This window comes from Carya illinoinensis, chromosome 6, assembly GCF_018687715.1.
Source record: "Carya illinoinensis cultivar Pawnee chromosome 6, C.illinoinensisPawnee_v1, whole genome shotgun sequence".
Taxonomy (NCBI): domain Eukaryota; kingdom Viridiplantae; phylum Streptophyta; class Magnoliopsida; order Fagales; family Juglandaceae; genus Carya; species Carya illinoinensis.
In genome coordinates, this window is record NC_056757.1 from 16346146 (window position 1) to 16368657 (window position 22512).

Below are 22512 nucleotides of genomic sequence, written 5' to 3' on the forward strand. Positions count from 1 at the left end.
GATCAAGTCTAATCTTCTATTCACCTCTAAGAATGATCGGAAACAACAATAAAAGTATTAATGTCCATATAAAAATGGTGACAAAGAATTAAAAAGCAAATTAATCTTGAAACATGGTTTCAACATGAGCAATCAGTTGTAAGTTAATTAATGCCGTTAACACCGGTTACAAGTTTCACCAAGGCTAAATTAGGCACATCTAGGTCTACAATTGGAAGAACGATACAAAAGACAGGTCTCTGCGTGTCAGTGCTTCCCATGCTAGAAATGAGCTGGACGGTTAAGGTGGGATACGTTTGATGAGATTTCACTTGAGAAATTAGTGTGAACGGCATAGGTTGGGGTCCGATGAGTTGCAAAGCACATGGAGATGCACGTAGGTGCTGATTGGCGGTGACTTGGGAGTTGGAATGACTTTCCTTGTTTCGAAATGTGGTGGATCAAGTCTAATCTTCTATTCTCCGCTAAGAATGATGGGAAACGACAATAAAAGTATTAATGTCCATATAAAAATGGTGACAAAGAATTGAAAAGCAAATTAATCTTGGAACATGGTTTCAACATGAGCAATCAGTTGTAAGTTGATTAATGCCGTTCACACCGGTTACAAGTTTCACCAAGGCTATATAAGGCATATCTAGGTCTACAATTGGAAGATCGATACAAAAGACAGGTCTCTTCGTGTCAGTGCTTCCCATGCTAGAAATGAGCTAGACGGTTAAGGTGGGATACGTTTGATGAGATTTCACTTGAGAAATTAGTGTGAACGGCATAGGCTGGGGTCCGATGAGTTGCAACGCACATGGAGATGCACGTAGGTGCTGATTGGCGGTGACTTGGGGGTTGGAATGACTTTCCTTGTTTTGAAATGTGGTGGATCAAGTCTAATCTTCTATTCTCCTCTATGAATGATGGGAAACAACAATAAAAGTATTAATGTCCATATAAAAATGGTGACAAAGAATTAAAAAGCAAATTAATCTTGAAACATGGTTTCAACATGAGCAATCAGTTGTAAGTTAATTAATGCCGTTCACACCGGTTACAAGTTTCACCAAGGCTAAATAAGGCATATCTAGGTCTACAATTGGAAGAACGATACAAAAGACAGGTCTCTTCGCGTCAGTGCTTCCCATGCTAGAAATGAGCTAGACGGTTAAGGTGGGATACGTTTGATGAGATTTCACTTGAGAAATTAGTGTGAACGGCATAGGCTGGGGTTCGATGAGTTGCAACGCACGTGGAGATGCACGTAGGTGCTGATTGGCGGTGACTTGGGAGTTGGAATGACTTTCCTTGTGTCGACATGTGGTGGATCAAGTCTAATCTTCCATTCACCTCTAAGAATGATCGGAAACAACAATAAAAGTATTAATGTCCATATAAAAATGGTGACAAAGAATTAAAAAGCAAATTAATCTTGAAACATGGTTTCAACATGAGCAATCAATTGTAAGTTATTTAATGCCGTTAACACCGGTTACAAGTTTCACCAAGGCTAAATAAGGCACATCTAGGTCTACAATTGGAAGAACGATACAAAAGACAGGTCTCTGCGTGTCAGTGCTTCCCATGCTAGAAATGAGCTAGACGGTTAAGGTGGGATACGTTTGATGAGATTTCACTTGAGAAATTAGTGTGAACGGCATAGGCTGGGGTCCGATGAGTTGCAACGCACATGGAGATGCACGTAGGTGCTGATTGGCGGTGACTTGGGAGTTGGAATGACTTTCCTTGTTTCGAAATGTGGTGGATCAAGTCTAATCTTCTATTCACCTCTAAGAATGATCGGAAACAACAATAAAAGTATTAATGTCCATATAAAAATGGTGACAAAGAGTTAAAAAGCAAATTAATCTTGAAACATGGTTTCAACATGAGCAATCAGTTGTAAGTTAATTAATGCCGTTAACACCGGTTACAAGTTTCACCAAGGCTAAATTAGGCACATCTAGGTCTACAATTGGAAGAACGATACAAAAGACAGGTCTCTGCGTGTCAGTGCTTCCCATGCTAGAAATGAGCTAGACGGTTAAGGTGGGATACGTTTGATGAGATTTCACTTGAGAAATTAGTGTGAACGGCATAGGCTGGGGTCCGATGAGTTGCAACGCACATGGAGATGCACGTAGGTGCTGATTGGCGGTGACTTGGGAGTTGGAATGACTTTCCTTGTTTCGAAATGTGGTGGATCAAGTCTAATCTTCTATTCACCTCTAAGAATGATCGGAAACAACAATAAAAGTATTAATGTCCATATAAAAATGGTGACAAAGAATTAAAAAGCAAATTAATCTTGAAACATGGTTTCAACATGAGCAATCAGTTGTAAGTTAATTAATGCCGTTAACACCGGTTACAAGTTTCACCAAGGCTAAATAAGGCACATCTAGGTCTACAATTGGAAGAACGATACAAAAGACAGGTCTCTGCGTGTCAGTGCTTCCCATGCTAGAAATGAGCTAGACGGTTAAGGTGGGATACGTTTGATGAGATTTCACTTGAGAAATTAGTGTGAACGGCATAGGCTGGGGTCCGAGGAGTTGCAACGCACATGGAGATGCACGTAGGTGCTGATTGGCGGTGACTTGGGAGTTGGAATGACTTTCCTTGTTTCGAAATGTGGTGGATCAAGTCTAATCTTCTATTCACCTCTAAGAATGATCGGAAACAACAATAAAAGTATTAATGTCCATATAAAAATGGTGACAAAGAATTAAAAAGCAAATTAATCTTGAAACATGATTTCAACATGAGCAATCAGTTGTAAGTTAATTAATGCCGTTAACACCGGTTACAAGTTTCACCAAGGCTAAATTAGGCACATCTAGGTCTACAATTGGAAGAACGATACAAAAGACAGGTCTCTGCGTGTCAGTGCTTCCCATGCTAGAAATGAGCTGGACGGTTAAGGTGGGATACGTTTGATGAGATTTCACTTGAGAAATTAGTGTGAACGGCATAGGTTGGGGTCCGATGAGTTGCAACGCACATGGAGATGCACGTAGGTGCTGATTGGCGGTGACTTGGGAGTTGGAATGACTTTCCTTGTTTCGAAATGTGGTGGATCAAGTCTAATCTTCTATTCTCCCCTAAGAATGATGGGAAACGACAATAAAAGTATTAATGTCCATATAAAAATGGTGACAAAGAATTGGAAAGCAAATTAATCTTGGAACATGGTTTCTACATGAGCAATCAGTTGTAAGTTGATTAATGCCGTTCACACCGGTTACAAGTTTCACCAAGGCTATATAAGGCATATCTAGGTCTACAATTGGAAGAACGATACAAAAGACAGGTCTCTTCGTGTCAGTGCTTCCCATGCTAGAAATGAGCTAGACGGTTAAGGTGGGATACGTTTGATGAGATTTCACTTGAGAAATTAGTGTGAACGGCATAGGCTGGGGTCCGATGAGTTGCAACGCACATGGAGATGCACGTAGGTGCTGATTGGCGGTGACTTGGGAGTTGGAATGACTTTCCTTGTTTCGAAATGTGGTGGATCAAGTCTAATCTTCTATTCACCTCTAAGAATGATCGGAAACAACAATAAAAGTATTAATGTCCATATAAAAATGGTGACAAAGAGTTAAAAAGCAAATTAATCTTGAAACATGGTTTCAACATGAGCAATCAGTTGTAAGTTAATTAATGCCGTTAACACCGGTTACAAGTTTCACCAAGGCTAAATTAGGCACATCTAGGTCTACAATTGGAAGAACGATACAAAAGACAGGTCTCTGCGTGTCAGTGCTTCCCATGCTAGAAATGAGCTAGACGGTTAAGGTGGGATACGTTTGATGAGATTTCACTTGAGAAATTAGTGTGAACGGCATAGGCTGGGGTCCGATGAGTTGCAACGCACATGGAGATGCACGTAGGTGCTGATTGGCGGTGACTTGGGAGTTGGAATGACTTTCCTTGTTTCGAAATGTGGTGGATCAAGTCTAATCTTCTATTCACCTCTAAGAATGATCGGAAACAACAATAAAAGTATTAATGTCCATATAAAAATGGTGACAAAGAATTAAAAAGCAAATTAATCTTGAAACATGGTTTCAACATGAGCAATCAGTTGTAAGTTAATTAATGCCGTTAACACCGGTTACAAGTTTCACCAAGGCTAAATAAGGCACATCTAGGTCTACAATTGGAAGAACGATACAAAAGACAGGTCTCTGGTGTCAGTGCTTCCCATGCTAGAAATGAGCTAGACGGTTAAGGTGGGATACGTTTGATGAGATTTCACTTGAGAAATTAGTGTGAACGGCATAGGCTGGGGTCCGAGGAGTTGCAACGCACATGGAGATGCACGTAGGTGCTGATTGGCGGTGACTTGGGAGTTGGAATGACTTTCCTTGTTTCGAAATGTGGTGGATCAAGTCTAATCTTCTATTCACCTCTAAGAATGATCGGAAACAACAATAAAAGTATTAATGTCCATATAAAAATGGTGACAAAGAATTAAAAAGCAAATTAATCTTGAAACATGATTTCAACATGAGCAATCAGTTGTAAGTTAATTAATGCCGTTAACACCGGTTACAAGTTTCACCAAGGCTAAATTAGGCACATCTAGGTCTACAATTGGAAGAACGATACAAAAGACAGGTCTCTGCGTGTCAGTGCTTCCCATGCTAGAAATGAGCTGGACGGTTAAGGTGGGATACGTTTGATGAGATTTCACTTGAGAAATTAGTGTGAACGGCATAGGTTGGGGTCCGATGAGTTGCAACGCACATGGAGATGCACGTAGGTGCTGATTGGCGGTGACTTGGGAGTTGGAATGACTTTGCTTGTTTCGAAATGTGGTGGATCAAGTCTAATCTTCTATTCTCCTCTAAGAATGATGGGAAACGACAATAAAAGTATTAATGTCCATATAAAAATGGTGACAAAGAATTGGAAAGCAAATTAATCTTGGAACATGGTTTCTACATGAGCAATCAGTTGTAAGTTGATTAATGCCGTTCACACCGGTTACAAGTTTCACCAAGGCTATATAAGGCATATCTAGGTCTACAATTGGAAGAACGATACAAAAGACAGGTCTCTTCGTGTCAGTGCTTCCCATGCTAGAAATGAGCTAGACGGTTAAGGTGGGATACGTTTGATGAGATTTCACTTGAGAAATTAGTATGAACGGCATAGGCTGGTGTCCGATGAGTTGCAACGCACATGGAGATGCACGTAGGTGCTGATTGGCGGTGACTTGGGGGTTGGAATGACTTTCCTTGTTTTGAAATGTGGTGGATCAAGTCTAATCTTCTATTCTCCTCTATGAATGATGGGAAACAACAATAAAAGTATTAATGTCCATATAAAAATGGTGACAAAGAATTAAAAAGCAAATTAATCTTGAAACATGGTTTCAACATGAGCAATCAGTTGTAAGTTAATTAATGCCGTTCACACCGGTTACAAGTTTCACCAAGGCTAAATAAGGCATATCTAGGTCTACAATTGGAAGAACGATACAAAAGACAGGTCTCTTCGTGTCCGTGCTTCCCATGCTAGAAATGAGCTAGACGGTTAAGGTGGGATACGTTTGATGAGATTTCACTTGAGAAATTAGTGTGAACGGCATAGGCTGGGGTCCGATGAGTTGCAACGCACATGGAGCTGCACGTAGGTGCTGATTGGCGGTGACTTGGGAGTTGGAATGACTTTCCTTGTTTCAAAATGTGGTGGATCAAGTCTAATCTTCTATTCACCTCTAAGAATGATCGGAAACAACAATAAAAGTATTAATGTCCATATAAAAATGGTGACAAAGAATTAAAAAGCAAATTAATCTTGAAACATGGTTTCAACAAGAGCAATCAATTGTAAGTTATTTAATGCCGTTAACACCGGTTACAAGTTTCACCAAGGCTAAATAAGGCACATCTAGGTCTACAATTGGAAGAACGATACAAAAGACAGGTCTCTGCGTGTCAGTGCTTCCCATGCTAGAAATGAGCTAGACGGTTAAGGTGGGATACGTTTGATGAGATTTCACTTGAGAAATTAGTGTGAACGGCATAGGCTGGGGTCCGATGAGTTGCAACGCACATGGAGATGCACGTAGGTGCTGATTGGCGGTGACTTGGGAGTTGGAATGACTTTCCTTGTTTCGAAATGTGGTGGATCAAGTCTAATCTTCTATTCACCTCTAAGAATGATCGGAAACAACAATAAAAGTATTAATGTCCATATAAAAATGGTGACAAAGAATTAAAAAGCAAATTAATCTTGAAACATGGTTTCAACATGAGCAATCAGTTGTAAGTTAATTAATGCCGTTAACACCGGTTACAAGTTTCACCAAGGCTAAATTAGGCACATCTAGGTCTACAATTGGAAGAACGATACAAAAGACAGGTCTCTGCGTGTCAGTGCTTCCCATGCTAGAAATGAGCTAGACGGTTAAGGTGGGATACGTTTGATGAGATTTCACTTGAGAAATTAGTGTGAACGGCATAGGCTGGGGTCCGATGAGTTGCAACGCACATGGAGCTGCACGTAGGTGCTGATTGGCGGTGACTTGGGAGTTGGAATGACTTTCCTTGTTTCAAAATGTGGTGGATCAAGTCTAATCTTCTATTCACCTCTAAGAATGATCGGAAACAACAATAAAAGTATTAATGTCCATATAAAAATGGTGACAAAGAATTAAAAAGCAAATTAATCTTGAAACATGGTTTCAACAAGAGCAATCAATTGTAAGTTATTTAATGCCGTTAACACCGGTTACAAGTTTCACCAAGGCTAAATAAGGCACATCTAGGTCTACAATTGGAAGAACGATACAAAAGACAGGTCTCTGCGTGTCAGTGCTTCCCATGCTAGAAATGAGCTAGACGGTTAAGGTGGGATACGTTTGATGAGATTTCACTTGAGAAATTAGTGTGAACGGCATAGGCTGGGGTCCGATGAGTTGCAACGCACATGGACATGCACGTAGGTGCTGATTGGCGGTGACTTGGGAGTTGGAATGACTTTCCTTGTTTCGAAATGTGGTGGATCAAGTCTAATCTTCTATTCACCTCTAAGAATGATCGGAAACAACAATAAAAGTATTAATGTCCATATAAAAATGGTGACAAAGAATTAAAAAGCAAATTAATCTTGAAACATGGTTTCAACATGAGCAATCAGTTGTAAGTTAATTAATGCCGTTAACACCGGTTACAAGTTTCACCAAGGCTAAATTAGGCACATCTAGGTCTACAATTGGAAGAACGATACAAAAGACAGGTCTCTGCGTGTCAGTGCTTCCCATGCTAGAAATGAGCTAGACGGTTAAGGTGGGATACGTTTGATGAGATTTCACTTGAGAAATTAGTGTGAACGGCATAGGTTGGGGTCCGATGAGTTGCAACGCACATGGAGATGCACGTAGGTGCTGATTGGCGGTGACTTGGGAGTTGGAATGACTTTCCTTGTTTCGAAATGTGGTGGATCAAGTCTAATCTTCTATTCACCTCTAAGAATGATCGGAAACAACAATAAAAGTATTAATGTCCATATAAAAATGGTGACAAAGAGTTAAAAAGCAAATTAATCTTGAAACATGGTTTCAACATGAGCAATCAGTTGTAAGTTAATTAATGCCGTTAACACCGGTTACAAGTTTCACCAAGGCTAAATTAGGCACATCTAGGTCTACAATTGGAAGAACGATACAAAAGACAGGTCTCTGCGTGTCAGTGCTTCCCATGCTAGAAATGAGCTAGACGGTTAAGGTGGGATACGTTTGATGAGATTTCACTTGAGAAATTAGTGTGAACGGCATAGGCTGGGGTCCGATGAGTTGCAACGCACATGGAGATGCACGTAGGTGCTGATTGGCGGTGACTTGGGAGTTGGAATGACTTTCCTTGTTTCGAAATGTGGTGGATCAAGTCTAATCTTCTATTCACCTCTAAGAATGATCGGAAACAACAATAAAAGTATTAATGTCCATATAAAAATGGTGACAAAGAATTAAAAAGCAAATTAATCTTGAAACATGGTTTCAACATGAGCAATCAGTTGTAAGTTAATTAATGCCGTTAACACCGGTTACAAGTTTCACGAAGGCTAAATTAGGCACATCTAGGTCTACAATTGGAAGAACGATACAAAAGACAGGTCTCTGCGTGTCAGTGCTTCCCATGCTAGAAATGAGCTGGACGGTTAAGGTGGGATACGTTTGATGAGATTTCACTTGAGAAATTAGTGTGAACGGCATAGGTTGGGGTCCGATGAGTTGTAACGCACATGGAGATGCACGTAGGTGCTGATTGGCAGTGACTTGGGAGTTGGAATGACTTTCCTTGTTTCGAAATGTGGTGGATCAAGTCTAATCTTCTATTCTCCTCTAAGAATGATGGGAAACGACAATAAAGGTATTAATGTCCATATAAAAGTGGTGACAAAGAATGAAAAAGCAAATTAATCTTGAAACATGGTTTCAACATGAGCAATCAGTTGTAAGTTGATTAATGCCGTTCACACCGGTTACAAGTTTCACCAAGGCAATATAAGGCATATCTAGGTCTACAATTGGAAGAACGATACAAAAGACGGGTCTCTTCGTGTCAGTGCTTCCCATGCTAGAAATGAGCTAGACGGTTAAGGTGGGATACGTTTGATGAGATTTCACTTGAGAAATTAGTGTGAACGGCATAGGCTGGGGTCCGATGAGTTGCAACGCAGATGGAGATGCACGTAGGTGCTGATTGGCGGTGACTTGGGAGTTGGAATGACTTTCCTTGTTTCGAAATGTGGTGGATCAAGTCTATTCTTCTATTCACCTCTAAGAATGATCGGAAATAACAATAAAAGTGTTAATGTCCATATAAAAATGGTGAGAAAGAATTAAAAAGGAAATTAATTTTGAAACATGGTTTAGAGATGACTAATCACTTGTACGTTGATTAATTGACCTTAACTCCAGTTACAAGCTTAACCAAGGCAAGATAAGGCGGGTACGGCACGTCTTGGGCTTGTGGGAAACGAATGGCATGCCATCTGTGGGTTACAATTAGAAGATTGAAGGAAAAGACGGGTTTGTTTGAGTCAATTCGTCCAATGCTAGACCTGCGTTTCGACGGTTAAGGCGGGATGCAGTTGCTGAGATTTTCCTTAAGAAAATGGTGTAAACGGCATAGGGTAGAGTCCGATTAGTTGCAATGCATATGGAGGTGCACCTAGGTGGCGATTGGCGGTGACTTGGGAGTTGGAATGACTTTCCTTGTTTCGAAATGTGGTGGATCAAGTCTAATCTTCTATTCACCTCTAAGAATGATCGGAAACAACAATAAAAGTATTAATGTCCATATAAAAATGGTGAGAAAGAATTAAAAAGCAAATTAATCTTGAAACATGGCTTCAACATGAGCAATCAGTTGTACGTTGATTAATTGACCTTAACTCCAGTTACAAGCTTAACCAAGGCAAGATAAGGCGGGTACGGCACGTCTTGGGCTTGTGGGAAACGAATGGCATGCCATCTGTGGGTTACAATTGGAAGATTGAAGGAAAAGATGGGTTTGTTTGAGTCAATTCGTCCAATGATAGACCTGCGTTTCGAAATGTGGTGGATCAAGTCTAATCTTCTGTTCACCTCTAAGAATAATCGGAAATAACAATAAAAGTATTAATGTCCATATAAAAATGGTGACAAAGAATTGAAAAGCAAATTAATCTTGAAACATGGTTTCAACATGAGCAATCAGTTGTAAGTTAATTAATGCCGTTAACACCGGTTACAAGTTTCACCAAGGCTAAATAAGGCATATCTAGGTCTACAATTGGAAGAACGATACAAAAGACAGGTCTCTTCGTGTCAGTGCTTCCCATGCTAGAAATGAGCTAAACGGTTAAGGTGGGATACGTTTGATGAGATTTCACTTGAGAAATTAGTGTGAACGGCATAGGCTGGGGTCCGACGAGTTGCAACGCACATGGAGATGCACGTAGGTGCTGATTGGCAGTGACTTGGGAGTTGGAATGACTTTCCTTTTTTCCAAATGTGGTGGATCAAGTCTAATCTTCTATTCACCTCTAAGAATGATCGGAAACAACAATAAAAGTATTAATGTCCATATAAAAGTGGTGACAAAGAATTAAAAAGCAAATTAATCTTGAAACATGGTTTCAACATGAGCAATCAGTTGTAAGTTAATTAATGCCGTTAACACCCGTTACAAGTTTCACCAAGGCTAAATAAGGCACATCTAGGTCTACAATTGGAAGAACGATACAAAAGACAGGTCTCTGCGTGTCAGTGCTTCCCATGCTAGAAATGAGCTAGACGGTTAAGGTGGGATACGTGTGATGAGATTTCACTTGAGAAATTAGTGTGAACGGCATAGGCTGGGGTCCGATGAGTTGCAACGCACATGGAGATGCACGTAGGTGCTGTTTGGCGGTGACTTGGGAGTTGGAATGACTTTCCTTGTTTCGAAATGTGGTGGATCAAGTCTAATCTTCTATTCACCTCTAAGAATGATCGGAAACAACAATAAAAGTATTAATGTCCATATAAAAATGGTGAGAAAGAATGAAAAAGGAAATTAACTTTGAAACATGGTTTAGAGATGACTAATCACTTGTACGTTGATTAATTGACCTTAACACCAGTTACAAGCTTAACCAAGGCAAGATAAGGCGGGTACGACACGTCTTGGGCTTGTGGGAAACGAATGGCATGCCATCTGTGGGTTACAATTGGAAGATTGAAGGAAAAGACGAGTTTGTTTGAGTCAATTCGTCCAATGCTAGACCTGCGTTTCGACGGTTAAGGGGGATGCAGTTGCTGAGATTTTCCTTAAGAAAATGGTGTAAACGGCATAGGGTAGAGTCCGATTAGTTGCAATGCATATGGAGGTGCACCTAGGTGGCGATTGGCGGCGACTTGGGAGTTGGAATGACTTTCCTTGTTTCGAAATGTGGTGGATCAAGTCTAATCTTCTAGTCACCTCTAAGAATGATCGGAACCAACAATAAAAGTATTAATGTCCATATAAAAGTGGTGACAAAGAATTAAAAAGCAAATTAATCTTGAAACATGGTTTCAACATGAGCAATCAGTTGTAAGTTAATTAATGCCGTTAACACCGGTTACAAGTTTCACCAAGGCTAAATAAGGCACATCTAGGTCTACAATTGGAAGAACGATATAAAAAGACAGGTGTCTGCGTGTCAGTGCTTCCCATGCTAGAAATGAGCTAGACGGTTAAGGTGGGATACGTTTGATGAGATTTCACTTGAGAAATTAGTGTGAACGGCATAGGCTGGGGTCCGATGAGTTGCAACGCAGATGGAGATGCACGTAGGTGCTGATTGGCGGTGACTTGGGAGTTGGAATGACTTTCCTTGTTTCGAAATGTGGTGGATCTAGTCTAATCTTCTATTCACCTCTAAGAATGATCGGAAACAACAATAAAAGTATTAATGTCCATATAAAAATGGTGACAAAGAATTAAAAAGCAAATTAATCTTCAAACATGGTTTCAACATGAGCAATCAGTTGTAAGTTAATTAATGCCGTTCACACCGGTTACAAGTTTCACCAAGGCTAAATAAGGCAGATCTAGGTCTAAAATTGGAAGAACGATACAAAAGACAGGTCTCTTCGTGTCAGTGCTTCCCATGCTAGAAATGAGCTAGACGGTTAAGGTGGGATACGTTTGATGAGATTTCACTTGAGAAATTAGTGTGAACGGCATAGGCTGGGGTCCGATGAGTTGCAACGCAGATGGAGATGCACGTAGGTGCTGATTGGCTGTGACTTGGGAGTTGGAATGACTTTCCGTGTTTCGAAATGTGGTGGATAGAGTCTAATCTTCTATTCACCTCTAAGAATGATCGGAAACAACAATAAAAGTATTAATGTCCATATAAAAATGGTGAGAAAGAATTAAAAATGAAATTAATTTTGAAACATGGTTTAGAGATGACTAATCACTTGTACGTTGATTAATTGACCTTAACTCCAGTTACAAGCTTAACCAAGGCAGGATAAGGCGGGTACGGCACGTCTTGGGCTTGTGGGAAACGAATGGCATGCCATCTGTGGGTTACAATTGGAAGATTGAAGGAAAAGACGGGTTTGTTTGAGTCAATTCGTCCAATGCTAGACCTGCGTTTCGACTGTTAAGGGGGGATGCAGTTGCTGAGATTTTCCATAAGAAAATGGTGTAAACGGCATAGGGTAGAGTCCGATTAGTTGCAATGCATATGGAGGTGCACCTAGGTGGCGATTTGCGGCGACTTGGGAGTTGGAATGACTTTCCTTGTTTCGAAATGTGGTGGATCAAGTCTAATCTTCTATTCACCTCTAAGAATGATTGGAAACAACAATAAAAGTATTAATGTCCATATAAAAGTGGTGACAAAGAATTAAAAAGCAAATTAATCTTGAAACATGGTTTCAACATGAGCAATCAGTTGTAAGTTAATTAATGCCGTTAACACCGGTTACAAGTTTCACCAAGGCTAAATAAGGCACATCTAGGTCTACAATTGGAAGAACGATATAAAAAGACAGGTCTCTGCGTGTCAGTGCTTCCCATGCTAGAAATGAGCTAGACGGTTAAGGTGGGATACGTTTGATGAGATTTCAGTTGAGAAATTAGTGTGAACGGCATACGCTGGGGTCCGATGAGTTGCAACGCACATGGATATGCACGTAGGTGCTGATTGGCGGTGACTTGGGAGTTGGAATCACTTTCCTTGTTTCGAAATGTGGTGGATCAAGTCTAATCTTCTATTCACCTCTAAGAATGATCAGAAACAACAATAAAAGTATTAATGTCCATATAAAAATGGTGACAAAGAATTAAAAAGCAAATTAATCTTGAAACATGGTTTCCACATGAGCAATCAGTTGTAAGTTAATTAATGCCGTTAACACCGGTTACTAGTTTCACCAAGGCTAAATTAGGCACATCTAGGTCTACAATTGGAAGAACGATACAAAAGACAGGTCTCTGCGTGTCAGTGCTTCCCATGCTAGAAATGAGCTAGACGGTTAAGGTGGGATACGTTTGATGAGATTTCACTTGAGAAATTAGTGTGAACGGCATAGGCTGGGGTCCGATGAGTTGCAACGCACATGGAGATGCACGTAGGTGCTGATTGGCGGTGACTTGGGAGTTGGAATGACTTTCCTTGTTTCGAAATGTGGTGGATCAAGTCTAATCTTCTATTCTCCTCTAAGAATGATGGGAAACAACAATAAAAGTATTAATGTCCATATAAAAATGGTGACAAAGAATTGAAAAGCAAATTAATCTTGAAACGTGGTTTCAACATGAGCAATCAGTTGTAAGTTAATTAATGCCGTTCACACCGGTTACAAGTTTCTCCAATGCTAAATAAGGCATATCTAGGTCTACAATTGGAAGAACGATACAAAAGACAGGTCTCTTCGTGTCAGTGCTTCCCATGCTAGAAATGAGCTAGACGGTTAAGGTGGGATACGTTTGATGAGATTTCACTTGAGAAATTAGTGTGAACGGCATAGGCTGGGGTCCGATGAGTTGCAACGCAGATGGAGATGCACGTAGGTGCGGATTGGCGGTGACTTGGGAGTTGGAATGACTTTCCGTGTTTCGAAATGTGGTGGATAGAGTCTAATCTTCTATTCACCTCGAAGAATGATCGGAAACAACAATAAAAGTATTAATGTCCATATAAAAATGGTGAGAAAGAATTAAAAATGAAATTAATTTTGAAACATGGTTTAGAGATGACTAATCACTTGTACGTTGATTAATTGACCTTAACTCCAGTTACAAGCTTAACCAAGGCAGGATAAGGCGGGTACGGCACGTCTTGGGCTTGTGGGAAACGAATGGCATGCCATCTGTGGGTTACAATTGGAAGATTGAAGTAAAAGACGGGTTTGTTTGAGTCAATTCGTCCAATGCTAGACCTGCGTTTCGACTGTTAAGGGCGGATGCAGTTGCTGAGATTTTCCGTAAGAAAATGGTGTAAACGGCATAGGGTAGAGTCCGATTAGTTGCAATGCATATGGAGGTGCACCTAGGTGGCGATTGGCGGTGACTTGGGAGTTGGAATGACTTTCCTTGTTTCGGAATGTGGTGGATCAAGTCTAATCTTCTATTCACCTCTAAGAATGATCGGAAACAACAATAAAAGTATTAATGTCCATATAAAAATGGTGACAAAGAATTAAAAAGCAAATTAATCTTGAAACATGGTTTCAACATGAGCAATCAGTTGTAAGTTAATTAATGCGGTTAACACCGGTTACAAGTTTCACCAAGGCTAAATAAGGCACATCTAGGTCTACAATTGGAAGAACGATACAAAAGACAGGTCTCTTCGTGTCAGTGCTTCCCATGCTAGAAATGAGCTAGACGGTTAAGGTGGGATACGTTTGATGAGATTTCACTTGAGAAATTAGTGTGAACGGCATAGGCTGGGGTCCTATGAGTTGCAACGCACATGGAGATGCACGTAGGTGCTGATTGGCGGTGACCTGGGAGTTGGAATGACTTTCCTTGTTTCGAAATGTGGTGGATGAAGTCTAATCTTCTATTCACCTCTAAGAATGGTCGGAAACAACAATAAAAGTATTAATGTCCATATAAAAGTGGTGACAAAGAATTAAAAAGCAAATTAATCTTGAAACATGGTTTCAACATGAGCAATCAGTTGTAAGTTAATTAATGCCGTTAACACCGGTTACAAGTTTCACCAAGGCTAAATAAGGCACATCTAGGTCTACAATTGGAAGAACGATACAAAAGACAGGTCTCTGCGTGTCAGTGCTTCCCATGCTAGAAATGAGCTAGACGGTTAAGGTGGGATACGTTTGATGAGATTTCACTTGAGAAATTCGTGTGAACGGCATAGGCTGGGGTCCGATGAGTTGCAACGCACATGGAGATGCACGTAGGTGCTGATTGGCGGTGACTTGGGAGTTGGAATGACTTTCCTTGTTTCGAAATGTGGTGGATCAAGTCTAATCTTCTATTCACCTCTAAGAATGATCGGAAACAACAATAAAAGTATTAATGTCCATATAAAAATGGTGACAAAGAATTAAAAAGCAAATTAATCTTGAAACATGGTTTCAACATGAGCAATCAGTTGTAAGTTAATTAATGCCGTTAACACCGGTTACAAGTTTCACCAAGGCTAAATTAGGCACATCTAGGTCTACAATTGGAAGAACGATACAAAAGACAGGTCTCTGCGTGTCAGTGCTTCCCATGCTAGAAATGAGCTAGACGGTTAAGGTGGGATACGTTTGATGAGATTTCACTTGAGAAATTAGTGTGAACGGCATAGGCTGGGGTCCGATGAGTTGCAACGCACATGGAGATGCACGTAGGTGCTGATTGGCGGTGACTTGGGAGTTGGAATGACTTTCCTTGTTTCGAAATGTGGTGGATCAAGTCTAATCTTCTATTCTCCTCTAAGAATGATGGGAAACAACAATAAAAGTATTAATGTCCATATAAAAATGGTGACAAAGAATTGAAAAGCAAATTAATCTTGAAACGTGGTTTCAACATGAGCAATCAGTTGTAAGTTAATTAATGCCGTTCACACCGGTTACAAGTTTCACCAATGCTAAATAAGGCATATCTAGGTCTACAATTGGAAGAACGATACAAAAGACAGGTCTCTTCGTGTCAGTGCTTCCCATGCTAGAAATGAGCTAGACGGTTAAGGTGGGATACGTTTGATGAGATTTCACTTGAGAAATTAGTGTGAACGGCATAGGCTGGGGTCCGATGAGTTGCAACGCAGATGGAGATGCACGTAGGTGCTGATTGGCGGTGACTTGGGAGTTGGAATGACTTTCCGTGTTTCGAAATGTGGTGGATAGAGTCTAATCTTCTATTCACCTCGAAGAATGATCGAAAACAACAATAAAAGTATTAATGTCCATATAAAAATGGTGAGAAAGAATTAAAAATGAAATTAATTTTGAAACATGGTTTAGAGATGACTAATCACTTGTACGTTGATTAATTGACCTTAACTCCAGTTACAAGCTTAACCAAGGCAGGATAAGGGGGGTACGGCACGTCTTGGGCTTGTGGGAAACGAATGGCATGCCATCTGTGGGTTACAATTGGAAGATTGAAGTAAAAGACGGGTTTGTTTGAGTCAATTCGTCCAATGCTAGACCTGCGTTTCGACTGTTAAGGGCGGATGCAGTTGCTGAGATTTTCCGTAAGAAAATGGTGTAAACGGCATAGGGTAGAGTCCGATTAGTTGCAATGCATATGGAGGTGCACCTAGGTGGCGATTGGCGGTGACTTGGGAGTTGGAATGACTTTCCTTGTTTCGGAATGTGGTGGATCAAGTCTAATCTTCTATTCACCTCTAAGAATGATCGGAAACAACAATAAAAGTATTAATGTCCATATAAAAATGGTGACAAAGAATTAAAAAGCAAATTAATCTTGAAACATGGTTTCAACATGAGCAATCAGTTGTAAGTTAATTAATGCTGTTAACACCGGTTACAAGTTTCACCAAGGCTAAATAAGGCACATCTAGGTCTACAATTGGAAGAACGATACAAAAGACAGGTCTCTTCGTGTCAGTGCTTCCCATGCTAGAAATGAGCTAGACGGTTAAGGTGGGATACGTTTGATGAGATTTCACTTGAGAAATTAGTGTGAACGGCATAGGCTGGGGTCCTATGAGTTGCAACGCACATGGAGATGCACGTAGGTGCTGATTGGCGGTGACCTGGGAGTTGGAATGACTTTCCTTGTTTCAAAATGTGGTGGATGAAGTCTAATCTTCTATTCACCTCCAAGAATGGTCGGAAACAACAATAAAAGTATTAATGTCCATATAAAAGTGGTGACAAAGAATTAAAAAGCAAATTAATCTTGAAACATGGTTTCAACATGAGCAATCAGTTGTAAGTTAATTAATGCCGTTAACACCGGTTACAAGTTTCACCAAGGCTAAATAAGGCACATCTAGGTCTACAATTGGAAGAACGATACAAAAGACAGGTCTCTGCGTGTCAGTGCTTCCCATGCTAGAAATGAGCTAGACGGTTAAGGTGGGATACGTTGGATGAGATTTCACTTGAGAAATTAGTGTGAACGGCATAGGCTGGGGTCCGATGAGTTGCAACGCACATGGAGATGCACGTAGGTGCTGATTGGCGGTGACTTGGGAGTTGGAATGACTTTCCTTGTTTCGAAATGTGGTGGATCAAGTCTAATCTTCTATTCACCTCTAAGAATGATCGGAAACAACAATAAAAGTATTAATGTCCATATAAAAATGGTGACAAAGAATTAAAAAGCAAATTAATCTTGAAACATGGTTTCAACATGAGCAATCAGTTGTAAGTTAATTAATGCCGTTAACACCGGTTACAAGTTTCACCAAGGCTAAATTAGGCACATCTAGGTCTACAATTGGAAGAACGATACAAAAGACAGGTCTCTGCGTGTCAGTGCTTCCCATGCTAGAAATGAGCTAGACGGTTAAGGTGGGATACGTTTGATCAGATTTCACTTGAGAAATTAGTGTGAACGGCATAGGCTGGGGTCCGATGAGTTGCAACGCACATGGAGATGCACGTAGGTGCTGATTGGCGGTGACTTGGGAGTTGGAATGACTTTCCTTGTTTCGAAATGTGGTGGATCAAGTCTAATCTTCTATTCTCCTCTAAGAATGATGGGAAACAACAATAAAAGTATTAATGTCCATATAAAAATGGTGACAAAGAATTGAAAAGCAAATTAATCTTGAAACGTGGTTTCAACATGAGCAATCAGTTGTAAGTTAATTAATGCCGTTCACACCGGTTACAAGTTTCACCAATGCTAAATAAGGCATATCTAGGTCTACAATTGGAAGAACGATACAAAAGACAGGTCTCTTCGTGTCAGTGCTTCCCATGCTAGAAATGAGCTAGACGGTTAAGGTGGGATACGTTTGATGAGATTTCACTTGAGAAATTAGTGTGAAGGGCATAGGCTGGGGTCCGATGAGTTGCAACGCAGATGGAGATGCACGTAGGTGCTGATTGGCGGTGACTTGGGAGTTGGAATGACTTTCCGTGTTTCGAAATGTGGTGGATAGAGTCTAATCTTCTATTCACCTCTAAGAATGATCGGAAACAACAATAAAAGTATTAATGTCCATATAAAAATGGTGAGAAAGAATTAAAAATGAAATTAATTTTGAAACATGGTTTAGAGATGACTAATCACTTGTACGTTGATTAATTGACCTTAACTCCAGTTACAAGCTTAACCAAGGCAGGATAAGGCGGGTACGGCACGTCTTGGGCTTGTGGGAAACGAATGGCATGCCATCTGTGGGTTACAATTGGAAGATTGAAGGAAAAGACGGATTTGTTTGAGTCAATTCGTCCAATGCTAGACCTGCGTTTCGACGGTTAAGGGGGGATGCAGTTGCTGAGATTTTCCTTAAGAAAATGGTGTAAACAGCATAGGGTAGAGTCCGATTAGTTGCAATGCATATGGAGGTGCACCTAGGTGGCGATTGGCGGCGACTTGGGAGTTGGAATGACTTTCCTTGTTTCGAAATGTGGTGGATCAAGTCTAATCTTCTATTCACCTCTAAGAATGATCGGAAACAACAATAAAAGTATTAATGTCCATATAAAAATGGTGACAAAGAATTAAAAAGCAAATTAATCTTGAAACATGGTTTAGAGATGACTAATCACTTGTACGTTGATTAATTGACCTTAACTCCAGTTACAAGCTTAACCAAGGCAAGACAAGGCGGGTACGGCACGTCTTGGGCTTGTGGGAAACGAATGGCATACCATCTGTGGGTTACAATTGGAAGATTGAAGGAAAAGACGGGTTTGTTTGAGTCAATTCGTCCAATGCTAGACCTGCGTTTCGACGGTTAAGGGGGATGCAGTTGCTGAGATTTTCCTTAAGAAAATGGTGTAAACGGCATAGGGTAGAGTCCGATTAGTTGCAATGCATATGGAGGTGCACCTAGGTGGCGATTGGCGGTGACTTGGGAGTTGGAATGACTTTCCTTGTTTCGAAATGTGGTGGATCAAGTCTAATCTTCTATTCACCTCTAAGAATGATCGGAAACAACAATAAAAGTATTAATGTCCATATAAAAATGGTGACAAAGAATCAAAAAGAAAATTAATCTTGAAACATGGTTTCAACATGAGCAATCAGTTGTAAGTTAATTAATGCCGTTAACACCGGTTACAAGTTTCACCAAGGCTAAATAAGGCACATCTAGGTCTACAATTGGAAGAACGATACAAAAGACAGGTCTCTTCGTGTCAGTGCTTCCCATGCTAGAAATGAGCTAGACGGTTAAGGTGGGATACGTTTGATGAGATTTCACTTGAGAAATTAGTGTGAACGGCATAGGCTGGGGTCCTATGAGTTGCAACGCACATGGAGATGCACGTAGGTGCTGATTGGCGTGACCTGGGAGTTGGAATGACTTTCCTTGTTTCGAAATGTGGTGGATCAAGTCTAATCTTCTATTCACCTCTAAGAACGATCGGAAACAACAATAAAAGTATTAATGTCCATATAAAAGTGGTGACAAAGAATTAAAAAGCAAATTAATCTTGAAACCTGGTTTCAACATGAGCAATCAGTTGTAAGTTAATTAATGCCGTTAACACCGGTTACAAGTTTCACCAAGGCTAAATAAGGCACATCTAGGTCTACAATTGGAAGAACGATACAAAAGACAGGTCTCTGCGTGTCAGTGCTTCCCATGCTAGAAATGAGCTAGACGGTTAAGGTGGGATACGTTTGATGAGATTTCACTTGAGAAATTAGTGTGAATGGCATAGGCTGGGGTCCGATGAGTTGCAACGCACATGGAGATGCACGTAGGTGCTGATTGGCGGTGACTTGGGAGTTGGAATGACTTTCCTTGTTTCGAAATGTGGTGCATCAAGTCTAATCTTCTATTCTCCTCTAAGAATGATGGGAAATGACAATAAAAGTATTAATGTCCATATAAAAATGGTGACAAAGAATTGAAAAGCAAATTAATCTTGAAACATGGTTTCAACATGAGCAATCAGTTGTAAGTTGATTAATGCCGTTCACACCGGTTACAAGTTTCACCAAGGCTAAATAAGGCATATCTAGGTCTACAATTGGAAGAACGATACAAAAGACAGGTCTCTTCGTGTCAGTGCTTCCCATGCTAGAAATGAGCTAGACGGTTAAGGTGGGATACGTTTGGTGAGATTTCACTTGAGAAATTAGTGTGAACGGCATAGGCTGGGGTCCGATGAGTTGCAACGCACATGGAGATGCACGTAGGTGCTGATTGGCGGTGACTTGGGAGTTGGAATGACTTTCCTTGTTTCGAAATGTGGTGGATCAAGTCTAATCTTCTATTCTCCTCTAAGAATGATGGGAAACAACAATAAAAGTATTAATGTCCATATAAAAATGGTGACAAAGAATTGAAAAGCAAATTAATCTTGAAACGTGGTTTCAACATGAGCAATCAGTTGTAAGTTAATTAATGCCGTTCACACCGGTTACAAGTTTCACCAATGCTAAATAAGGCATATCTAGGTCTACAATTGGAAGAACGATACAAAAGACAGGTCTCTTCGTGTCAGTGCTTCCCATGCTAGAAATGAGCTAGACGGTTAAGGTGGGATACGTTTGATGAGATTTCACTTGAGAAATTAGTGTGAACGGCATAGGCTGGGGTCCGATGAGTTGCAACGCAGATGGAGATGCACGTAGGTGCTGATTGGCGGTGACTTGGGAGTTGGAATGACTTTCCGTGTTTCGAAATGTGGTGGATAGAGTCTAATCTTCTATTCACCTCGAAGAATGATCGGAAACAACAATAAAAGTATTAATGTCCATATAAAAATGGTGAGAAAGAATTAAAAATGAAATTAATTTTGAAACATGGTTTAGAGATGACTAATCACTTGTACGTTGATTAATTGACCTTAACTCCAGTTACAAGCTTAACCAAGGCAGGATAAGGCGGGTACGGCACGTCTTGGGCTTGTGGGAAACGAATGGCATGCCATCTGTGGGTTACAATTGGAAGATTGAAGTAAAAGACGGGTTTGTTTGAGTCAATTCGTCCAATGCTAGACCTGCGTTTCGACTGTTAAGGGCGGATGCAGTTGCTGAGATTTTCCGTAAGAAAATGGTGTAAACGGCATAGGGTAGAGTCCGATTAGTTGCAATGCATATGGAGGTGCACCTAGGTGGCGATTGGCGGTGACTTGGGAGTTGGAATGACTTTCCTTGTTTCGGAATGTGGTGGATCAAGTCTAATCTTCTATTCACCTCTAAGAATGATCGGAAACAACAATAAAAGTATTAATGTCCATATAAAAATGGTGACAAAGAATTAAAAAGCAAATTAATCTTGAAACATGGTTTCAACATGAGCAATCAGTTGTAAGTTAATTAATGTTGTTAACACCGGTTACAAGTTTCACCAAGGCTAAATAAGGCACATCTAGGTCTACAATTGGAAGAACGATACAAAAGACAGGTCTCTTCGTGTCAGTGCTTCCCATGCTAGAAATGAGCTAGACGGTTAAGGTGGGATACGTTTGATGAGATTTCACTTGAGAAATTAGTGTGAACGGCATAGGCTGGGGTCCTATGAGTTGCAACGCACATGGAGATGCACGTAGGTGCTGATTGGCGGTGACCTGGGAGTTGGAATGACTTTCCTTGTTTCGAAATGTGGTGGATGAAGTCTAATCTTCTATTCACCTCTAAGAATGGTCGGAAACAACAATAAAAGTATTAATGTCCATATAAAAGTGGTGACAAAGAATTAAAAAGCAAATTAATCTTGAAACATGGTTTCAACATGAGCAATCAGTTGTAAGTTAATTAATGCCGTTAACACCGGTTACAAGTTTCACCAAGGCTAAATAAGGCACATCTAGGTCTACAATTGGAAGAACGATACAAAAGACAGGTCTCTGCGTGTCAGTGCTTCCCATGCTAGAAATGAGCTAGACGGTTAAGGTGGGATACGTTTGATGAGATTTCACTTGAGAAATTAGTGTGAACGGCATAGGCTGGGGTCCGATGAGTTGCAACGCACATGGAGATGCACGTAGGTGCTGATTGGCGGTGACTTGGGAGTTGGAATGACTTTCCTTGTTTCGAAATGTGGTGGATCAAGTCTAATCTTCTATTCACCTCTAAGAATGATCGGAAACAACAATAAAAGTATTAATGTCCATATAAAAATGGTGACAAAGAATTAAAAAGCAAATTAATCTTGAAACATGGTTTCAACATGAGCAATCAGTTGTAAGTTAATTAATGCCGTTAACACCGGTTACAAGTTTCACCAAGGCTAAATTAGGCACATCTAGGTCTACAATTGGAAGAACGATACAAAAGACAGGTCTCTGCGTGTCAGTGCTTCCCATGCTAGAAATGAGCTAGACGGTTAAGGTGGGATACGTTTGATCAGATTTCACTTGAGAAATTAGTGTGAACGGCATAGGCTGGGGTCCGATGAGTTGCAACGCACATGGAG